At 40.7% G+C, this 22,510-nt stretch overlaps 1 protein-coding gene across 4 annotated transcripts in view; it reads right to left on the minus strand.

Moving 5' to 3' along the window:
• The window catches only part of ENTREP2 (endosomal transmembrane epsin interactor 2), a 381,215-nt gene that overhangs the window by 357,261 nt on the left and 1,444 nt on the right, over nucleotides 1–22,510 (minus strand). The window lies entirely within an intron of this gene.

Here is a 22,510-nt window from a genome sequence, read left to right on the forward strand (position 1 = left end):
AACAGGAGGGAGCTTTGATTCATTTGCCAAACACGATAAAACCACAGTAAAATGGATTTTTTCATGGCCAGTGGTTTTAATTAAAATTGTTTTTTCACCAACACTGGTTACCATTCAGTTGCTCGGGAATTCGAATGTCATTGGTGTTTCATCCATATTTCCTATTTGTGACAGCTCAAATGCATATTCCTTTCGATATTTTACAATAAACCTTTGCAAAGATTTGATTTTTCTTCCAGATCTCTGGGCAGCTTTTGTGCTATCTTTGTTCGCTGACAGAGACCATGACAGTTCATGAAGCAAGTACACCAACCCACTAATGCGTCAAAAATTGATAGCTTTACCGACTTGTATTTGTCATCTTTTGACATTTGCAGCACACGCAGACAAATTCCAGTTCTAGTGACAACGTACCCATTTTGTCGACATTCAACAACCCAATTATTGAGATCTTTCTCCAGCTCAGGAAATGAAGCACACCTTGTTGGACATTTTTTCTTGCTTTTTGGCATGTCTTATTTTTTCACCATTCTTACTTACTTCTCATTGATACAGAATTCACGAGCAGTGGCGCAATTATTGTTTGCTTCTGCATATTCAGCAACTTGAAGTTTGAACACTGTGTGATAAGCAGACTGTTTTCTTTTGGTTTCACTGTTCATTTTAAATAGTAGTATGAAAATATAATAATCTAGTTATAGATTTTGTAGGATTTTATATAGGAATGTCACCTACTTTATCACTGTCAAATTATTATTGTCCTTTGTTTATTTCAAAGCAGCCCTGTAGATTGGCATGTCTGTTGCCATAACAGGCTATTTAAATTTTATTAGAGATTCCATCAATTCTGCGAGTTATATTTTCCTATTGGCTCAAGACTTACGAGATCCATTGGTAGAAATGAATAAAGAGATCAAATTACACAGTAGCAAACTGACACCAGTGCTGTAGTACTATTGTTCATTGTATTTTTCTGATTGGCTTGAAATGAATGCTAAAAGAGCAGTGCTGCAGATCTGCATGACATTTGACCCATGCATTTCACAAAATGCTACACAGTACAAGCCAATCTAGCCCACCAAACAAAGCCTTTGCAACTTTAAAAGGCTGCAGAATTGACATCAATAAATGGGTCAGCAAACTTTTGCTCCCGGCCCGTCAGTTGTTTACTGGGAACGTCCACAGGCATGGAGTCCCTTAGCTCCCAATGGCCCCGGTTTGCCGTTCCCAGCCAATGGGAGCTGTGGGGAGTGGTACAGGCCGAGGGACGTGCAGGCCGCCACTGCCCGCGGCTCCCATTGGCTGGGAATGGCGAACCATTGCCATTGGGAGCTGAGGGGCTCCATCCCTACAGACGCTCCAGGTAAACAAAAACAACAATGTATTAGATATTCAATTCAATAATTCCATAGAGCTTAAAATCATCAAATTTTGGTCTAGATCCGTTGATTAGCCAACCCCGACTCTTTGATATTTCACTTTTTAACCAAAAATATTCAGCTTATGAACGAGTATATACAACTTATTTTAGTTGGTACACAATTTTCTTGCATTTGTCACTATTTTCCTTCCCTCCCCAAAACAGTAATTTACCCAGGGCTAAACCCTTGCCTTTCAGAAAACAACTGTAGAGGGGGAGGGGACCAGCAGCAGGTCAGAGGCCATCCAAGACACTGTACCTGATGTTTTGCAGAAAGTCAACATAACATGCAGTAGGTATTGTGGCCTTTTAGAAGTGGCAGTATGTGCTCACCAACTAGTGCCCTTTACCTGCAGATCATACACTCCTGAGGCCTGGAGAAAGGGCCAGTGCATTCGTCAGACATTTCTTCTAGTGCTTTCAGGAGTGCTATAGAAAGATCTTGCCTGCTCCATACACAGAGAAATAGACTTTCTGTGCCCCCCTAGCAGTTGCACTCCAGCAAAGTAGAAGGCGTGATTTAGCTTCCTCATTACAAAAAATTAACTAAAAAAAATTCTGTTCTGATACTTTATTTTCATACAATTGGTCAAACTTTTTCACTATTAAAAATTATAATGAAATAAACCTAATCAGTTTAACTTTACAGTAATCACAATTACAGTACTGCATTACAGTGAGATAATAATTTCCAAATTATTATTAAATTCCCATTTGCTTTTTCCCTGGCTTTATTTTACTAAACACTGAAACAGTATCTCATCAGCTTTTTGCAGCAGGCAAAAAATCCAAAATTAATCTTCATAAAAGAATAGCTTTATTTATAATTTTCATCTGGAAGAAAACATTAAAGTGAGGTTCTTCTCTGAAAAGTTATTATAAAAGTGACATTGTGCAGGTTACATGTTTATAACCTCCAATGGCTCCAGATCAAATATTGTCAGTTTAAAAAGCGATATTTTTATAACCACCCATTCTGCAGGCTCACCTAGGATCTGAAAGACAGCCAGGTTCTTTTCTCTTCCTGCACTTCCACAGCAATAACAATTTCCTGGGCAAATTATGCCCTCCCACCAATGCAACTTTACTGGATACTAAATAGTTACACCAGTGTTTTATCTGAGTACCTGGTTTGAAGGCCATGGAATTGCATAGGTATAAATGAGAGCAGAGTTTGTTCTGTAGAAGATTACTGGTAATGATGCCTTAAAAAACAGGAAAGAACACATCTTCTCCCTCAGAGCCCAGGATGAGTGTGAAAGGCTTTTTAAAATTATTAAATTAACAAATGTTACATTAGTTAGAATTAGTAAAAACTTACAATGCCATTTTTCTTATCACTTTTTACATCAGAACTTGAACGTTTAACTAAATTCAAAAATCCATATGCTTGTTTTGTTAAAACATTATATGTTTGCTGTTGAAGAAAAAACTCCAGAATACATAACATTGTTTTACTTAAATAAAACAATTTAAATGTCTGGTGATGTTCTCCTAATACAGCATGACAAGAAAATCCTCCAAATATTAATGATTAACCTGTTGAATTGGAGATAGTTCACCTCCCAATGACTTCATAAATATCTGCTTCAGTTACCTCTGGCAAATGAAATAACCAAACATTCATTCATTTTTCTGATATAGCTGTAAAACTACTCTGAAAAGTTTTCAGAATAAATCACTTAAAAAATGTGTAGTGTGTACCTCCTAAAAATGAAACCTACATCTATCTGAGTTGTGAAGAATATGTATTAAGGTTACATAAACCAACAAGAATGCACTTTTATGTAAAAATCCATGATTAAATCAAGTCTTCCTGACTAGTGATTTAAAAATCAATTTGATTTAAATCAAATCCACCCTGAATTAGAAAGCTGATCACTACACGTTACATGTGCATACTATTCATTTCACAAGGATTTTACTTTTGCAGAATCAGTCTAGATACACAGATCCACTATTCAAAGAATGAAATAAAAGGCAATAAATAATAATTACAGTTTAGAAAAGACAGAAGTTTTTCCAGACATGTTATATTTACTACATTTTTCATTGATTACAAAGGAAACAAATTCCAATTATGTGAGTACACAAGTCCATTAGCGGAGCTCCAGAGGAGAGCAAAGCTCATAAGGGCAAGTTGGCAGTGTAACAGCTGAACAAATCTACTTAAGTTAAATGCTTTTTAAGATGATAATGTCACACTTTTCAGTGCAACTGTCACAGGAACAACTGTGTGTATTAGTACTGACCAAGACCCTAAACAAGCTTACAAATAACGTTTTAGTTAAAGTCTCCCCATTACATACCACAGAGTACAGTCACAGTTAGGGGAAGCCTAATGTATTTCCTCAATACTGCTCCACACACTATCTTAGAGGATAGCAATGGGTTTGGCCAGGGGAAGAAACAGAATCCGATTCCAGCACTCCAGAAGCCCTAAACACAACAACGAATAATGGTCACCACTGCAGTTGTGTTACAGACCTACACTTTGACCCCTTGTTATGGGAGGTGGAATTTTTTTTTTAAACTTTGGTCTTGTCGACATACAAATGTTGTACTGCTTTAACTATACAAGTATAGTTAAAGCTGTACAAACCCCCTCATGTGGGTGCAGTTATACCAGCATAAATGTGTTCACTCACATGTACGAAGCTATAATTATAAGCTATACCAGTGTAAAGCACTTTTATACCAGAAAAACCACATTCACACTAGGGTTGTACCACTATCACTATTTTGGTTTAACCAAAATATTTATATATGAACTAGTTACAGATTGGGAGATTGCAACCCCATTTCTGCCTTAACTCCTGAATACAGTAGACAGGGAATAGGGAGAGAAAAACAAATTGTCCAATCTTTCACAACTTATCACAGTAATTCATAACTCATTCCTTCAAAAGACTGTAGTATACAACTAAAATAAAAGTGGGATTGGCGGGGGGTGGGGGATGACACACCTCTTCTGAGAGCCTCCTGTCAGTTGTGTGTGATTCTGCACTCTTTCTCTGCTTCAAGCACCCCCTGCTGGCTGTTGATCTTGCTGGGCAGGTCTTCAGGGGCTCAGCCCTCTTGCCAAGTCACACAGTCTAAAATGGACAAACCCCTTCCAGGGTACTCAAGTCCAAAACAGAAACAAACACAAGTCTTCCAATTCCCTGGCTCAAACTGGACTCAGTCCTACCTTCCTCAGGGTGCCTTCTCTCTTCAGCCCCTCTTTGGACCCTTTAAATCTAGCCACTTTTCTTGGCCTTTTAGCAGTGTCTTGTCCCCTATTTGAGACTTAGGCCACTTCCCCACTGGGGCGGGATCCAGGCACACCCACTAATCTGGGTCTCAACCCAGGGACCCTGTAAACATCAGCCATGTACTGCTTCCTTAATAGTTTCTGCTGAATTCCCTGTGCTGCTTCCCAGTTGGTCCAACTCCTTCACCCCTTACCTTAGGGTTATAGTCCCTGGGCTCTCTCCATGTGTTTCCTGCTTGAGCAGGGTCTCTCCAAAACATCCCTGCCTGGAAAGTTTCTTTGTCCTATCCCTCCCTCTCCTCCTCACCTGGAGAGTTTCACAGTCTTCCAGCCCCTCCTCAACCTTCTCATTCAAGCAAGGACTGACCTACTCAGGGCCCTGCAGCTCCTTTTATCTAAGCCTGCTGCACTCTGATTGGCTGCTTCCCTGCAGCCTTTCTAGACAGGCCTGGAGGACCCAACTTCACTGCTCCTTTCCCAGTTGGGGTGTGGTAGGACCTCAAGACCTCCAGCAGGGGGCCTCAGAGGGCCTGGTATATCTCATAACAAAAAGATATAACTAGTTAGAGAGCTGCTAATGACTCAGTAAATGAACTTGAAAATGCTGGTTTGAACTTGTCCATTCTCAAGTTTTTCAATATACCACGTTACATGTAGCTAGTTGTGGGTGTGAGGCCCAGTGCATTTCTGAGGTAAATATGCTCACACACATTTCCAGCACGCAATAAGGCAAAGGGAATTGAAATTCAGGCAGGTTGTTTCATTCTTAGTCAAAATGTCTGAGTCATTCACCCAACGTTCCATTGGCCATCAAAGTAAAAAAAATAAAACAAACAGCTTCATATGGCATGACATAGTTGTAATACTATTTCAAGTCTGGCTGCCCAGAAAAACAACGAAACTTGAAAACTAGATCATTTATTATACTGCTGAGATGCTAAAACAAGCAATTTTTATGCTCTCTTTTCCTATGACTGGGCTTTTCAGACACACTCCCCAAGCACCACAATGTGCAGTATTTTTCTTCCCATTCCTTATAGCAGGTTTTCAAATCAACCTGCATGACCCTGTGTTTCTGAGCCCCATGACAATTAGCCTGCAGGAGGTACTCCGGAGCAGTAAAAGCAGCTCCCTCACCTGCAACAAATTACACTGACTTCCATGAATCTTCGTCTTCTGTGGCCTGAAGAAAGGAAATCTCAAGGTTACACTTGCACCATGCTTCCCCATGCAGATACACAGAGCACTGCAATTGCCGATAGTTAATTGAATTTAAAAGAGACACTGTCAATTATCTTTTGCAGATGTTACATTTGCAACAGTGCTTTAGAAGTATGAAAGTGACATCTCTCAATCTGGAAAACTGCATAATTTGGAGGCTACAGTTATCCTTGCTCTCCTTCTGCTCTGTCTTCTGAGCAGTGACAGATTAACACACCTGTGCCCAGGAGCCTGGCCCATTTGGATGGGCCCCAGGGTGTGGGGAGACCACTTTGTACCCAGGGTTCCAATAAATCTTAATTTGCCTCTGCTTCTGAGTGCACTATTGCTTCCATGCTGCATGTGCCTTATACACCCGTCCAGACAGTCAGTTAAGAGAGAAAGGAGAAGCAGCTTTATAGTTCTCTTATTCCCCACTGGGAGTCTTGAACATGGAAATCCACTTCCTTCTCTGCATATTTGCACAGCACTTACCAAGGGATCCTTTCCTCCAGCACCCCCTACTACCTAGGACTATGAGGAAGGGAACAGAATATTCTTGATTTCCCATGGACATGAAACCAAGGATTCTGCTCTGGTCACCAAAATAGGTGAGCTTCTCTTTGCTCCACTGACTGACTTTAACTATTGACCCATTCCCTTCATTCCAGAACTCATCTTTTCTTAAGGTCATGGGCTCTCTTCCCTTCAATCTACATACAATGTATAAACTCTACATACAGGAGACCAGATAACAGAGAAGATGGTGTGTTGGGTTGTTGTTTTTTTAAAGACATCTGTTAAGGGTGCCACACAGAATTATATTCTGCACATGCACCTAAGGCCTTGTCTTGACAGACAAAAAACATGTTTTTGTCCCCCCATCACATTAGCAAAATTGAGTTAGCTTTATGTGATTAACAAGTTCCATTAAAATGCAGACTAATACATGTGAAGACGTGAGCAGATCTGCATCTCAAATGGGGCTCTTTAATCATACTAATCGAACCTGATTAAGATAGGATTTTTTTTCAGTCAAGTTAATAGCTTGTCTACATGAGAAGACTGCACTGTATTCAGTGTAATCCTGAATCTGATTTAGTTAAACCAAAACAAACCCATAGGAACATTATTATTTCAGTTTAAAAGTGGTTTTGTTTTTTTCATTCCCTGTTATCTTAAATTAATTGTGAACAGGTTTAAGCTTAACTAAAGTGAGCCACTCAAACTGAAATAGTGTCCACAAGGATTTGCACTGACTTAAGTCAAACTGGTGCAACTTTCCTATGTAGATAGTCAGATGTTCCAGATGTTCTGTCATCTGGACAGAGACTCTCCTGAGATCATTATCAAAGTAAAATTTCATAAATGGAGAGCAAAAAGTCAAATCATTAAGCCAGTTTGCTGATTCTTATCTTTCTTTCTCTCTTTTTTAAAAAGATGTAATACAGTAATGTCATGGTGCACAAATCCAAAGATGCCAAGACACATGAAGAACAGTTATCCATCCTAAAGTAACTGTTTTTTTATTGAGATTTGAAGTCTGTGTGGATCCCTCCCTTGGTGAGCATGTAGATTAGACTGGATTTATTTTTTAACTAGCAGTGTCTGACAGCAGTGTCTGCCACACATGCACCCTGTGCCTTCTCATGCCATGACCTTCCCTCAGATCCCTCACAATTCAAAGCTCAAGTTGCTGAGAGCTCTGAAAAGTGGGAACGGAGGATGTGTTTGTGGGATCCTCACTGACTACACCATCTTTAAAAAATGCCACAGTTATCTGTTCTTTCTTCTTTGAGTATCTGTCAGTGTGGATCCCACCATAGTGACTGGCAAGCACCACAGTCCGTAGACAATAGGAGTGAGGAGTTTCAGCTGTATCAGTCAGTCAAACAGAGACTGAAGTACTACTGTCCGGAACTTGGCAATTGATCTGGCTGCCCTGTCAAGTGCATAATGATTAATTAAAGTTAGTGGGTTGCTCCACATAACTGCCTTTCAGATCTCAGAGACTGGTACATTCCTGAAACAGGCAGACAGCATTGTTGAACCTGGTAGAATGTGCCTTGGTGTTCAGAGGTCTTCCTTAATTATATCCTTAACTCCTCTCTGCCACCATAAGGAAGCTTTTCCTACAAGGGCTTCACCCCATCGCCCATTAGAAAGTCATACTTGGCCAGCAGGACCTGGTAGTTAGCCATACACACTTGCAGCAAAGTGAGGAGTATGGCTTTATTCCAAACAAGTTAAGACATTTGGCATCTTTGTCCTCTGGTGTGCTTTTATTCATTTTCCATTCTTCCTCTACATCTGATAAAGTTAGGGTGCCTGGAGTGGTGTCAGGATATTGAGCTCCTTCTTAAGCTTTTATCTCATTGCTCAGAGCAGCTTCTTTTGGCTTAACTTTGACACTTGAGGTGATGTTGCTGGATTTCATGTAAAAGCAGAGGTCAGCTTCAATGCCAGGATCAGTGTTCTGATGGTGGTGCTGATGTCAGTGTCTTCTTTGCAATAGTTTTAGGCATCACCTGTCTATTTGGTGGGATTGTCCTTTAATAGGATTCTGGATTGTCCTTTAATAGGATTCTGGAGCTTGTCTAATGAGACATTCATATACTGTTCCAGAAGACTGAGTTTCAACCTTGTATCTTGTGATTGGAGGGTCCCTGCAGAGAAGGATAAGCATATTGAGCATCTACTTGGAATATGTGGTTCCCCCAGACAGAAGAGCCACTTACGGTGTCCATCTCTCAGGGATATTTAGTCCAATGAGGAATGGACAGGACTTGAAGCCCGCAGGTTTTGAATCTGCTGTTAGAGAAAACTCAGAGGTCTGATCAGAAAAGTTTGGTCCAGATGGTTCATGGAAGTTAAAAGAGACAATCAGATATGGTTGCAGAAGACTCTAATTCTTAGCTCAGGCTAATCTTCAGTGAGTCAGACATTTGCCATGTTCAGTCGCGCTGCCATGGGGGATAAGAGAAAACTGTCTTTATGCTCTTGTGTGGAGATCGAGGTGTCACAGGGTGCATGCCGTGGTAGACACTTCCAGTAAAAAAAATAAAGAAATAAAAAATCCAGTTTTGAACACAAGGTGCATGTTAACCCACTATAGGCTCCACAGTGATACATACTCACAGAAGAACATTCACCTGTAACAAAGTTAACATTTAAATTCAAGATATGAGATAACCAGGCGCAGGAGAAATAACACTTAAGTGACTGTTCACAGATTTGGCAAAAATTCCATGCTAAGTCCAGTAGATCAAAGTAAAATAAAAAATTGCTCAACAGTAGCAGTTAGTTGAATTTCTCTTCATTACTGCAACCTTCACCTACATAAGAACCAGCTCCCTGTTACAGGCAAGCTTTTCTCCAGCTCAAAACAGAAGAACCCCATCCCCTGAACTATTAATACCATCACCCTAGCAACTCCTTCACTTCAACTGACTACCCAACCAATAAGTGAAAGGCCCAAAGGAAAGGAAAAGGGTCACTGAAGGAAGGAAAAGTTCTGCTGCAATAATGGAGAGAAAATAAGTACAACTTATAATTATCATTGTCTTTTTATATTTATATTTCTTTTAATCCTTCATTCACTCTCCCATGATTACATATGAAGATGTGCTAAAGCAATTTACTGAATGTGAGGGACAAAAAGGTTTACTGACTGGGAATAGCATGGAGTAGACTATGCTTTTTTAAGTTAAACTACATACATAGAGATTCCTCCTCTCCAATAATGCATCAGCTGTTGGAATCAAATCTATTTTATAATAATGCCATTATAGAATATAGAGTGCTCCAGAAATCTACCCAACAAGTTTTTATCAATATATACTTGTCTCCTCAATACAAGAACATTTTCTGTGTGTTGTACGTCCTGCCTGACCTTCCATTGGAGGACTGTTTGCATGAGTCACCTTGACAACCTCCCTTACAAATTTATTACACCTTTTACCTATTTCTGAACAGTATAAAAACAGCTTTTAACTCTCTGAACATATAGTATCTTCAAAGTTCTCATGACATCAAGGTTGCATTTAAGCGAGTATATTATATCTACTTTCAAAATGGGATAAGGGCAAAAAATAGAGTTAAGGAAGGATTCAAACAGAAAGAAGAGACCACATTTTAGGAGAAATTCTGGAGCTATGCTGGCCCTCAATAACGTTATACTCAAATAAGTATACTGAAGTGAAAGAAACTACAGCTTGTAATTTGCTTACTTTTCTAACCAGAAATACTGAAACTACAAATATAACTTGAGCATCCTGAATAGGAAAAAAATAAAGACCACATCTCAATAATCTGATTAATTACTTGGCAGTTTCATTCATGCCCTGTCAGTAATAGAGAAGCCCCATCTTTGAGACTGGGGATTTTCTGGGGATGCTGGGATCTGAGAGGAAGGGAATATATCTGTAACTGCCCACTTCTAAACGATTTCAAGAAACAATTGTGAGAGCAGATACCACTCCTATAGTTCCATAAATGTCGTTATCATCATACTCAGGAATTAGGAATTAAATAATATACTAAATATGGTCAAATACATTCTATTGACACAAAGTGGCCATAAGCCTAGTTTAACCATCTAATTAGGCAGCGTTTACAGTTACTGTACATCATCAGAAATCCAGAGCTTAATAGCCAATCTGTTTTTTGTTGGACATATTCTATGAGTTACAAAGCACCATTTGTATTTATTGCATCATATATATAACCAGTCATCCAAAATATTTTGGATTTTGAAGGACAGAGAGTGAAGAATAAATATTTTCTCAAACATCAGCTACCCCAAAGCTTCTAGAGTCTCTTGTAGAACTTCAATGTTGACATTTTCTGACACGTTTCAGTATTTCAGTGGTTTACTGGGGTAGCCTAATTTTGACATTCACTTACCAGCCCCCTTGAGCATCATCCAACCAGTGATAGGTTCTTCCTGTTATCAGAAATACAAATAAGGACCTTATGTTCATATACTTTGTATTTTTTAAAAAGTGTTCACTTTTCCCTGCTGAGAGAATTAATGAGGCTCAGTCTTATAGTGCCTTTCTGACACAATTAATAAATGTGGAAACATATACAGTCACTTGTGATGTATATTTTTGCAATGCTGTGGACCCAGAGATGTTTTGAGAGCCTTGGAACAGTGATAGAAGTTACTGCTAGTTGTGCTATAATGCTAAAACAATTTACTGTTGTTAACAGTCATCTCACTATCAGATCAAAAATATGAAGATGAAGTTAATGAAACAGACTGCAGTTCAAACAAACCGCTTGAATTTTCATTACTTGCAGCTTGTGAAGATCCGTCAAGAATTTTCTTCTAAATAAAAATATTGTCATTACTTACCCATATAGTCCAGGTACACTTGTGCCCTCCCCTCCCTCTCACTCTATTTCTAAACTTATACTGCCTCGTCTTAACTATTTGGCATAATCTTGAAATAAGGTTTAAATTCCTCAAGAAAACTTGATAGAAAGTTTGAAAAAGAAAAAAGGCACTAGGAAGTGACAACACAACTGCAGAGCTGTTGCAAGCAGGTGAGGAACACATGGTAAAGCTGATTCACAAGCTATTCAACAAGGATTACAAACAAAAAGCAAGTGGTGAACAAATGGGGGAGAGCAATAATAGTGCCAATCTATAAAAAAAGGAGATAAGAGTGAGTGTCAGAACTACAGAGGAAAAGCATTCACTGAGCCATTGTGGAGGAAAATGAAAAGGTAAAGTGGAAGACTAGTGCTGAAGAACGGGATTTGTGAAAATGACATAAAAAGAAGAACCAGACTAGCCGCTACAGCATTCAGAAAACTCTGCAAGATCTGGAAGGCTAAAGACATTTTGATAAAAATGTAAATCAGTGTATATAAAACAACTGTCATGCCAATACTGTTATGCGAGTCAGAATACTGGAGTATGAGGAAAGCCAACGAACAAAAGATATTGACTGCAGAAATTAACTAGCTGAAGGGAATACTGAGAGTTTCAAGAAGGAAAAAAACGAAAAATGAAGTGATAAAAAAATGGCTAAGACAAAAAATAATGCTGTTGCAGTGGATTCAAGAAAGATGGCTGCGATTGTTGGGACACATGGCAAGAATGGACCTGAAAAGGATACCACACATGGCAATACATTCCAGAGTGCAAGGAAACAGGGAAAGACTGAGGATGTGTTGGATAGACATAGTGAAGAATGACAAAGAATAAAAAGGGTTTAAAGATGAATGAAGCCCTGAAGCTCATACACATCAGAAATTGATGGAAAGACTTCATTCGGACCCACTTCTCGCTGCTGAGCTGATGAACAGGAATCAAAAAAGAAAGTATATATTACAGCCTCTTACTCATTCTCAAACAAAACATTCCAAATGTCGGGAAGTGATTTGCCCCTGTCATAAATATAAAGGGAAGGGTAACCACCTTTCTGTATACAGAACTATAAAATCCCACCTGGCCAGAGGCAAAACCCTTTCACCTGTAATGGGTTAAGCTAAGATAACCTTACTGGCACCTGACCAAAATGACCAATGAGGAGACAAGTTACTTTCAAAGCTGGGAGGAGATGGGGGGAAACAAAGGCTCTGTCTGTCTGTGTGATGCTTTTGCCAGGAACAGATCAGGAATGCAGCTCAGAACTCCTGTAAATAGTAAGTAATCTAGCTAGAAATGTGTTAGATTTCTTTTGTTTAATGGCTGGTAAAATAGCTGTGCTGAATGGAATGTATATTCCTGTTTTGTGTCTTTTTGTAACTTAAGGTTTTGCCTAGAGGGATTCTCTATGTTTTGAATCTGATTACCCTGTAAGGTATTTACCATCCTGATTTTACAGAGGTGATTCTTTTACTTTTTTCTTTAATTAAAAGTCTTCTTTTAAGAATCTGATTGCTTTTTCATTGTTCTTAAGATGCAAGAGTTTGGATGCATCACCTGTACAAATTGGTGAGGATTTTTATCAAGCCTTCCCCAGGAAAGGGGATGTAGGGCTTGGGGGAATATTTTGGGGGGAAGATGTCTCCAAGTGGGCTGTTTCCCTGTTCTTTGTTTAATACGCTTGGTGGTGACAGCACAGGGTTCAAGGACAAGGCAAAGTTTGTACCTTGAGGAAGTTTTTAACCTAAGCTGGTAAGAATAAGCTTAGGGGGTCTTTCATGCAGGTCCCCACATCTGTACCCTAGAGTTCAGAGTGGGGAAGGAGCCTTGAGAGCCCCAATTAATTAAAGGCATGCTTTTCTAAAGCAATCAGAAGACACTTAGCAAGTTCTTGCATCCTACTTGTAGCTCTGGACTTCATTAACCAATATCACAAAGCACAGGACTATGGTAGTCATCTTCTGCACTTCTTGTGGCTAAAACTAACATGATTTCCCTATTATTCTTTGTAGTGTTGTTATAGCCGAGTTGGTCCCAGAATATTAAAGAGACAAGGTGGGTGAGGTAATATTTTTTATTGGACCAACTTCTGCTAGGAAAGAGAAAAGCTTTTGAGATACGCAGTGCTCTTCCTCAGGTCTGAGAAAGATATTCCCAGCTAAATACAACGTGGAACAGTTTGTTTAGCATAAGTAGCTAACACAAACTGTAAGACACTATTCAAGGTGAAGTGGCCAGTTAACTGAGACAGTCTGAATACCTTTCCCAGACCTGAAAAAGAGCTATGTATACCTCAAAAGTTTGTCTCTTCTACCAAATAATGCCTCACTCACCTTGTGTCTGTGATTTCCCTATGACAAATCGACAGTGCCGCTAAATCTTTGAACAGGAAAAGTTAGTGAAAAAAAAACCCTTTAAAATGTATTATTTTGCATTCCTCAGGGATTTAGTATACAACTTGGTATTCAACTACTCATTTCATTTGAAGTTTTGCTCTCCCAGAGAGTTCCTCCAAATCCAGCAAAGAGAAAATGAATTGTCTTGTTTTTCTAAGGAAAAAAGAAATATGGAAGCTACTTCCTCTTGCCCTGTAGCTATTTTAAAACTGACGACTCTGTATCTTTGTGTACAAAATACTAGACTGCTCCTATCTGAGTATCGGCTCCTACACTGAGTCTCCTCTGACTGAGTACATCAATCAGAGGAGACTCAGTGTACTATTCCCCAAGATTCAGGGAGACTGAATTCTAGGGAGTACTTTTTGTTGATACTTTCCATCAACACCCATATCTGATGTATTTTCCTTCCAAAAGAGCAAGTAAATTCAGAGTAGTCCAATAAGAATTCTAAAACAGGAGCTTGACCATCAAGGAAGGATTATTAAGGGCTAGAGAAATAACTACCTTGGTTTTAGTGCAGAGAACTTTTGTTTGCTGGTAGTTTATATTTGTGACTGATTTTGGTTGAAAATGAAGTTTTAAAGAATATTTAAGTTATTTCTCTCACACATCTTTACCCAGCTGCTTCTCTACTCATATTTTCAAGAGGCAAGCAGAAAAATTTCACTCTTTGGCAGGGTAGTTTTACAGTTGCAATGCTATGTCTGACTTCTGCTGAAAATACTATAAATATCTTGGAAGAATATTGGATGAGGCTGTACATGTGGCTATTTTTAAGTGCCCGGGACTCTTTGAAATTAACCACATAAGAAAACTGCTTGATTAACAGTTAACTATTTAACATCCAGGGATAAGCTTTTTCAAAAGGATGATTGAGTTTATTTTCAATCCCTTCCGGAGACTTGCTCAGTAAAGCAGAAGTGCAATAAATAAAAAATAAAAGCTTTATTGAAGAAACAAAACATACTTATCCCATTCTGTAGGAGCAGATGAATTTAAATTCAATACCCATGTTACCCATCTGTAATATCTATGACAGCCAATGTTTTCCTAACACTATCATAGCTGTGCAGTACATTACCTCATGTTTTGTGTCTTCTACTGGTTCATAAAAATCCATGCTCCCTTGTACATTATATATGGTGAGCAAGCATTAATCATGCTGGCCCCATACACAGTATGGTTTAACCAGACTAGCAGCAGACATGTTTCTTCCATGTGGTACATGGCATGGAGGGTAGCAAAGTAAAGGAAAAAGGGTAAATAGGCCCCAAAACCGAGGTGGGAGGAGGTGGCTTTGTAGCATGCTCCTGTTCCACAGGACCCCCCAAAAGCACCTCTGCACAAACTCCACAGACACTGTACATAAGAAGTTCTCCAAGTCTGATGCTTTCCAAGTAGTATTAACTCCCCTGCTAGTATTTGATAACCTTTCTTGGTAATGATCTTTGACTATTAGCGGTAGATATGCCCAATGGCCTGTGATGGGATGTTAGATGGGGGTGGGATCTGAGTTACTACAGAGAATTCTTTGCTGGGTGTCTGGCTGGTGAGTCTTGCCCACATGCTCAGGGTTTAGCTGATCGCCATATTTGGGGTCAGGAAGGAATTTTCCTCCAGGGCAGATTGGCAGAGGCCCTGGGGGGCTTTTGCCTTCCTCTGCAGCGTGGGGCACGGGTCACTTGCTGGAGGATTCGCTGCACCTTAAAGTCTTTAAACTAAGATTTGAGGACCTTCAATAGCTCAGACATAGGTTAGGGGTTTGTTACAGGAGGGGGTGGGTGAGATTCTGTGGCCTGCATTGTGCAGGAGGTCAGACTAGACTATCATAATGGTCCCTTCTGACCTTAAAGTCTATGATTCTATGACAATACAAAATTAAGTCAACTTTACCTAATTTGACCTCAAGCCTCCGAATTAATTAAGTCAATTGTGCGTGGCCACACCAGGCTCATTGTCTCGATGGAGTGTGTCCTCACTAGAAGCACAAAGCAGTGAATCGTAGGTAACTATCCCAAAGTACAGCTTGTTGCAGTGTGTTTTGGAAAGTTTGTGCAATACCTCATGGGCCCAAAACATTGTCACAGGGGAGAATGGGAACATTGCATTGGCATCCCATGATGCACTGTCCTCCCTCCCTCATATCAACGGCAAACAACCCAGTGGTTTTCGCGCCTTAAAACCACCACACATACGCCATAATCCCAGAAGCAGGGAGCCTGCTCAGTTATGCACTCTTGCTGTGAGCATCTCAAACACCTCATGCCTTCTGCTGCAGTATTTCCAGAGCCAAAGTAGGGTCCACCACGCAGAACATAGTGATGTCCTGCAAGCAGCCCTGCTGCAAGCTGTAGAAAAAAAAAATTCACAGTTGCTGCTGGCAGTCACAGAGCAGCTGCACTCTGTTGAGCGCCGTTTCTGGTCCCGTGAAACAAGCACTGACTGGTGGGACCACATCATTTTGCAGGTGCTGGATATCGAGCAGTGGCTGCAGAACTTTTGAATGCAGAAGACCACCTTCCAGGAACTTTGTGCAGAGCTTTCCCCTGCCGTGCAGTTCAGCACCATAAAAACAAAACTGCTCTGACAGTGGAGAAGCGAGTGCTGATCGCTATTTGGAAGCCTGCAACACCAGAGAGTTACCGGTCAGTGGGGAATCAATTTGGAGTAGGTAAATCAACCGTGGGAGCTGCTGTGCTCCAAGTGTGCAGGGCCATTGATCGACTTCTGCTATGAAGGGTAGTGAGCCTGGGAAACGTGCAGGACATAGGAATGGTTTTGCTGCGATGGGGCTCCCTCATTGCAGTGGGGCGATAGATGGCACACATATCCCCATCTTGGCACCAGACCACCTTGACAAAGAGTACATAAACTGAAAGGCATACTGTTCAATGGTGTTGCAAGTGCTGGTGGATCACAGGGAGCATTTTACCAACATCAATGTAGGATGGTCGGGAAAGGTTCATGATATGCGCATCTTTAGGAATTCAGATCTGCTCAAAAAGCTGCAATCTGGGACTTTCTTTCCAGACAACAAAATGAACATTGATGACGTTGAGATGACTATAGTTATCTAGGGGGAACCAGCCTACCCCTTGCTCCCATGGTTCATGAAGCCATACACTGGTCGTCTGGACAGCAGTAAGGAACGGTTCAACTATAGTTTCAGCAAGTGCAGAATGGTGGTTGAATGTGCCTTTGGTCATTTGCAAGAACATAACATAAGAACGGCCATACCAAAGGTCCATCCAGCCCAGTATCCTGCCTACTGACAGTGGCCAATGCCAAGTGCCCCAGAGGGAGTGAACCTAACAGGTAATGATCAAGTGATCTCTCTCCTGCCATCCATCTCCACATTCTGACAAACAGAGGCTAGGGACACCATTCCTTTCTTCGTTAATAGCCATTAATGGACTTAACCTCCATGAATTTATCCAGTTCTCTTTTAAACCCTGTTATAGTCCTAGCCTTCACAACCTCCTCAGGCAAGGAGTTCCACAGGTTGACTGTGTGCTGAGTGAAGAAGAACTTCTTTCTATTTGTTTTAAACCTGCTGCCCATTAATTTCATTTGGTGGCCCCTAGTTCTTATATTAAGGAAAAGTTTTTTACTTGTTCCCATATTCACTTTCTCCACACCACTCATGATTTTATATACCTCTATCATGTCTCCTCTTTTCCAAGCTGAAAAGTCCTAGCCTCTTTAATCTCTCCTCATAAGGGAGAGAGGCGCTGGAGAAGTCGACTAACAAGGTTGGACCTTAGTGAAGAGAACATCCCCATGGTTATAGCTGCCTGCTGTGTGCTCCATAACATCTGTGAAAAAAAGTGGGAAAATTTTCCGCAGGGGTGGGCAGTTGAGGCAGACCGCATGGCTGCCATTTTTGAGCAACCAGACACCAGGGAAATAAGAAGAGCACAGCAAGGGGCGCTGCCTATCCACGAGGCTTTGAAAAGCCGTTTCAATAATGAGTCACAGTAATGTGAGCTGCTTGTCCGCATTGTGCTTTCCCAAAGCTTCACCTGGCTTGTATCACTGTCCCTGTAAAGCCAACCCCCCACCAAAGCCCACTGCTTCTACTCAATAAAGAACATTTATCTGTCAAACGCATTTACTTTATTTAACAAACATAAGTAAAGAAGGAGAACAGAAAAAAAAAGTTAGCCTGGGGGAAAGGGGTTTGTAAAGTTGGAACGGGAGAAACATTTTCAGCTGTGTAACATAACACCACATTCTAGACCATCAAAGGTCTGTGAATGGGCACCTTCTGTTCCTTGTACATTCCCCCTGAGTTAAGTGAAAGGGTTAATGGACTTTTCTTCCAAGCCTCATGGAATGCTTCATGGAGGGTGATTCTGAGCCAGGCGATGCTGGCTGGCTGTCCACCAGGGTCTGCAGAGGGACCCTCCTGCTTCTGTTCCTGCAGCTCAACCAGATGCCTCAACGTGTCTGATTGGTCCCTCATAATCCGAAGCATCTCATCATGCACCGCACACTCATGCTCATGGGAAGCTTGTCTGCTCTCCATGTCCATGTTTAACTTCTCAGACAGTGAAATCCTCCATGCTCTCAGCTGTGTCAGCTATCCCAGAGGCGTTCATTATCTCTGTGAACATGTCCTCCTTCTAAGAAATGAAAGTCTGCATTCAGGTTTTGATGACATGCCGAAGGACACATTTCCAGCTGTTAGTCATGGGAAAAAAGAAAGGGACCACTGTACATGCATTAAATGTTTCCATAGCAAGGCTGTTTTCATAAAAAAGCAAAAACAAACAAAAACCCTTATTACACTAGGTGTAAGCCATAACAATCAGAATCCATAACCATTCACTGTGCCATTTTGCTGTTCCAGCCATGGTGAGTAGCACCTCACCCCCCCACCCCCGGCCCGAGTCATGGGTGATCACATTTTTAATGAAGTTTATAGCAGACTCATATTGGGAGCAGAGCTAGCTAGTTGAACAATCGCCCCTCCCCATAGCACCACAGGAAGCTGTTTATGAGTGGGGTGGGGGGGACATTTTCATTCCCAAATTGGGGGCCCACGTGTGAGATTTCCCAATCCCCTATCAGCCACTCAAACTACTTGCTGACTCATGTTGAGCACAGTAAAGGCACATTAGCGCCCACGTGATTTGGCAATCCAGAATATATGTGTGGGGGGGGGGCGAGGGGGTCGACATGCTTTCTTTTTTTTTTTCCTTCTTTTCTTGTAAGAGCACTTTTAATGAGAACTTCCCCCATTTCCCCAGGCAACCCTATGTGATATCAGTATCCTGAGGGTAACAGAAGTGGAAAGGAAGGAGATGCTGTAAGCATCTGGATATAGACCTGGTCCCTATGCTGCTATGCTGTGTACCACAATGACGACAGCAGAATTAATTCAGGAGTTGCGTGGGAGTGTCCTACCCTGGTGAAAGAAAAAAGACTGCCCTGCCCAGAAACCTTCTACAAAGGATTGCATAAACAGTCTTTTCCAGGGGCCACCGTCTGCGTAGCTGGAGCAGCCTCTTGTAAGCAGAGAGCCACAGCACCTCACTTTTTCTTCACAGTAAACATGCAATACAACCGAATGTGTGCGCCTGCTCAAGTTTAACTGGACTTTGATTGTAACTGTATACTTACCAGAAGTGCCTTCCCCAGCATCATGGTTGGCCACCGTGATGTCCTGCAACCCACAGGGCTCCAGGGTTAAAAATATTTCCTGGTTCTCAGGGAGAATGGATCCACCACTCGCCTGTCTCCCATTCTCCTCCTCCTCCTCATCCACCATATCATCCTCCCTGTTGTCCCTAGACTCACACACGTGTGAGGTGTCCATGTTGCTTGTGCGGGTACTGGTAGGGTCCCCCAAGAATCACATGCAGCTCGTTGTAGAACTGGCACGTGTCCGGTGCAGCACCAGAACGTCTGTTCACCTCCCTTGCCTTTTATTTTCAAATGGCACTGCTGCGTGTCCCTCATCTAGCCCTTCTCCCCCATTCCATGAGCAATCTTTGCACAAACGTCAGCATTACTTTTGCTGGATCAGAGCTCTGCCTGCACAGACTCTTCCCCACAAAGTGATGAGATCCACCATGTCCTCTGCAGACCAGGCTGGAGCGCGTTTGGGGTGTGTAATCTCCATGATCAGCTGTGCTCAAGCTGGCACGCTCCCAACGCTGATCAAACAGGAAATGGGAAATCAAAAATTTCCGGGGCTTTAGCAGGGGAGGGGCCGTTTCCTGTGTAGCTGCTGCAGTGCAGCAGAGATGAGAATGATCTCCAAAGTGGTCACAGATGAGAATTGTGGGACACCACCTGGAGGCCAAATAAGTCGAATTACACAAGTCTCCACTACCTCAGTCGACTCATGAAAATCAAATTAAGCGCTACACCTCTCGGAGAGATGGATTACAGAAGTCAACATTAGAGGCGATTTAGGTCGGCGTAAAGGACCGGGTAGTGTAGACGCATACATTAACAGGTCGACTTAAGAACCACACGCATGTACTTGACATTTCAAATACGTCAATACATATAATAACACTAGATTGTCATCCAACACTTGGCCTCTGCCCATAACTATTGTAACAGTAAGACATATCTTTTGTGTCCTGTAAAATAAGAGGAAGAGATCTGAAAAAAAAATTGTAAAAATAAAATAAATTCTGTTTATTTTTAAAAGTTATTTGTTTTGTACTGACTGACTAAACATCACATTAATCAACTCATTAAACCTAGATAAAAGGTTAGATGCACCAATTACATACTGGAATACACAGACAAGTTGCATACCCTCTAAACCTGACACAGCTGTCTTGTCTCAAGAGCACATTACTATTTAAGTGGTCAGAAGACATGAAATTAACACCTCATCATTATGAATTGTGACATCTCCATTGACTGCAATACTTCTGTTTGCCTAAGCTCAGTCTCAAAGACAGCAGTGTGATGACTATAAAATCCAAGTGACCATTGCAAAATGACATTTCTTTTCAAAACTACAGACTTAGCTACCAAATAATGCAGGGGAAAAAATCCAAGAAAAGGTTCTACAAAGCTGTAGAATCCAGAGCTTTTTTCTGTCCTGCAAGGAGATAGACTGAATCAGAAACCACTTTAAGTAAATAATTTGGTTTGAGCATGACCATTTTGAAAATGTGCCACTTCTGCCAGATATTTAGAGAAGTTGACTTGGGTTTGAACCAAATATCAGTTTGTTTTCTGGACAAATACTTTAAAGCTGCAAATACTCTGGTTTATTAAACATTATTTAAAAGTGTTAAAAACATCTTGGAATCAACAACCTATTAAATTAAATGAAGCAAGATTGAGAGTCTGTCTGCTCAGTGATATTAATGTCCTGGTAACACCACTGACTTGAGTTTCTTGTTTTGCTCCTAATGAAAGGAATTTTCATGGTCCAACTTTTAAATACTAGAAGTGCAGACACAAAGAACAGATTTAGGCCAGCTGCCCAGATCAAAAAAGTCCAGCAATTTTAATTTTTAAACATCCTAACATAACATGATGGAGACAAAACCAACAATAGGGAAAAGGAAATTTAGTCAGTAGAATCAGTTAAACCCCTACTTAAACAAAATATTCTAAATATGTAGGGCGAAGAACTACTTTGCCAGATCTGACCTTACCTAGAGAGCTATGTAGCCTTCTAGCTAGTCAGTAATGTGTTGTAGCGAACTTCTGTGAAACCTCCACATTCAGCCAAGCTAAAGCAACACAATAGCATATATTACATTCCCCAGTGGAGCAGTGCAGTTGCTTTCTGCAACTGTGAGGGTTTGTGTATTACATGTGTACATTAAAATCTGTTCCTGCTGTTCTAATTTCATTTTATTACCTCCAACACAACCTGTTTCTGGTAGTTACATTTTCATTCATGCATAAATCTGTGCCAAGAACTTGAGAGACATCAGCTCATAACTGTGGATCCAGTGTGCTCTATAAACAGAATTCTTCAGGTTAGAAGTCAAAATTATTCCAAATTATTCACATAAAAACTGAACCCAATAACAACAACACAGTGATAACTAGGAATCTGTGAGATACCGAAAACAAACAAAAAAAACCCCCTGTGTTTACAGGAAGGTTCAGAACAATTTATCAATTTTTCACACAGAACGTTAATAGAGCTCCCATCCTTTTCTTTTACTACTGACTTCAAGAGAAGCAAGATCAGACTTTTTTGATGGTCTCATTGATAAGTACTGCCACATCATGCCACATCTAACCCAATGAGTACAGCATAAGACAAGTGGGAAGGGGAAGTAAAGGGGAGAAGAGGAAATGTAATTATAACAGCAAATCAGAACAGAAAACCTAGCTTATAAAGTAAGTGCTGGCTCCATAAGAGGCTGCTTTTCCTTGACTAAGTTCTTGTCTGATCCCATGTCCCTTACAGCAACTCCTCAAACACAAAGGTGTAGATAGTTGGATTGAGATTTTATGTAAAAAGTAACACTTTTATCGTTTGAATATTTTATCTTTTTTATCTCTTTTTGACACTGAGTATTATAAAGTCAATCCATCCACTTTACCATTAAAGTGGCAAGATCCATTCTTTTCCAAGCACTTTTTTCAACCCCCCCCCCCCCAATATTTTAAAATAAAAAATAAACAATCCCCAAATACTTTATAAAATTAATTTCAGGCCAAATAATGCATTTTATAAGTGCAAAATATAAAACAGGTCTTCAGCATCACAATCACTTAATTTACCAATGGGTGGATGGACAGGGGTATCTTCCCTCATGACATTTTCTGCAAGTACTTGTCATTTGGTTCAATCTGGTGCATCCCAGAGGCAAATTAGCTTCTCGGCAATAGAATCTCCTGAAGCAGGTCTGAGGGTAATC

Source organism: Lepidochelys olivacea (genome assembly GCF_965140295.1).
Source record: "Lepidochelys olivacea isolate rLepOli2 genome assembly, chromosome: 10".
Taxonomy (NCBI): domain Eukaryota; kingdom Metazoa; phylum Chordata; order Testudines; family Cheloniidae; genus Lepidochelys; species Lepidochelys olivacea.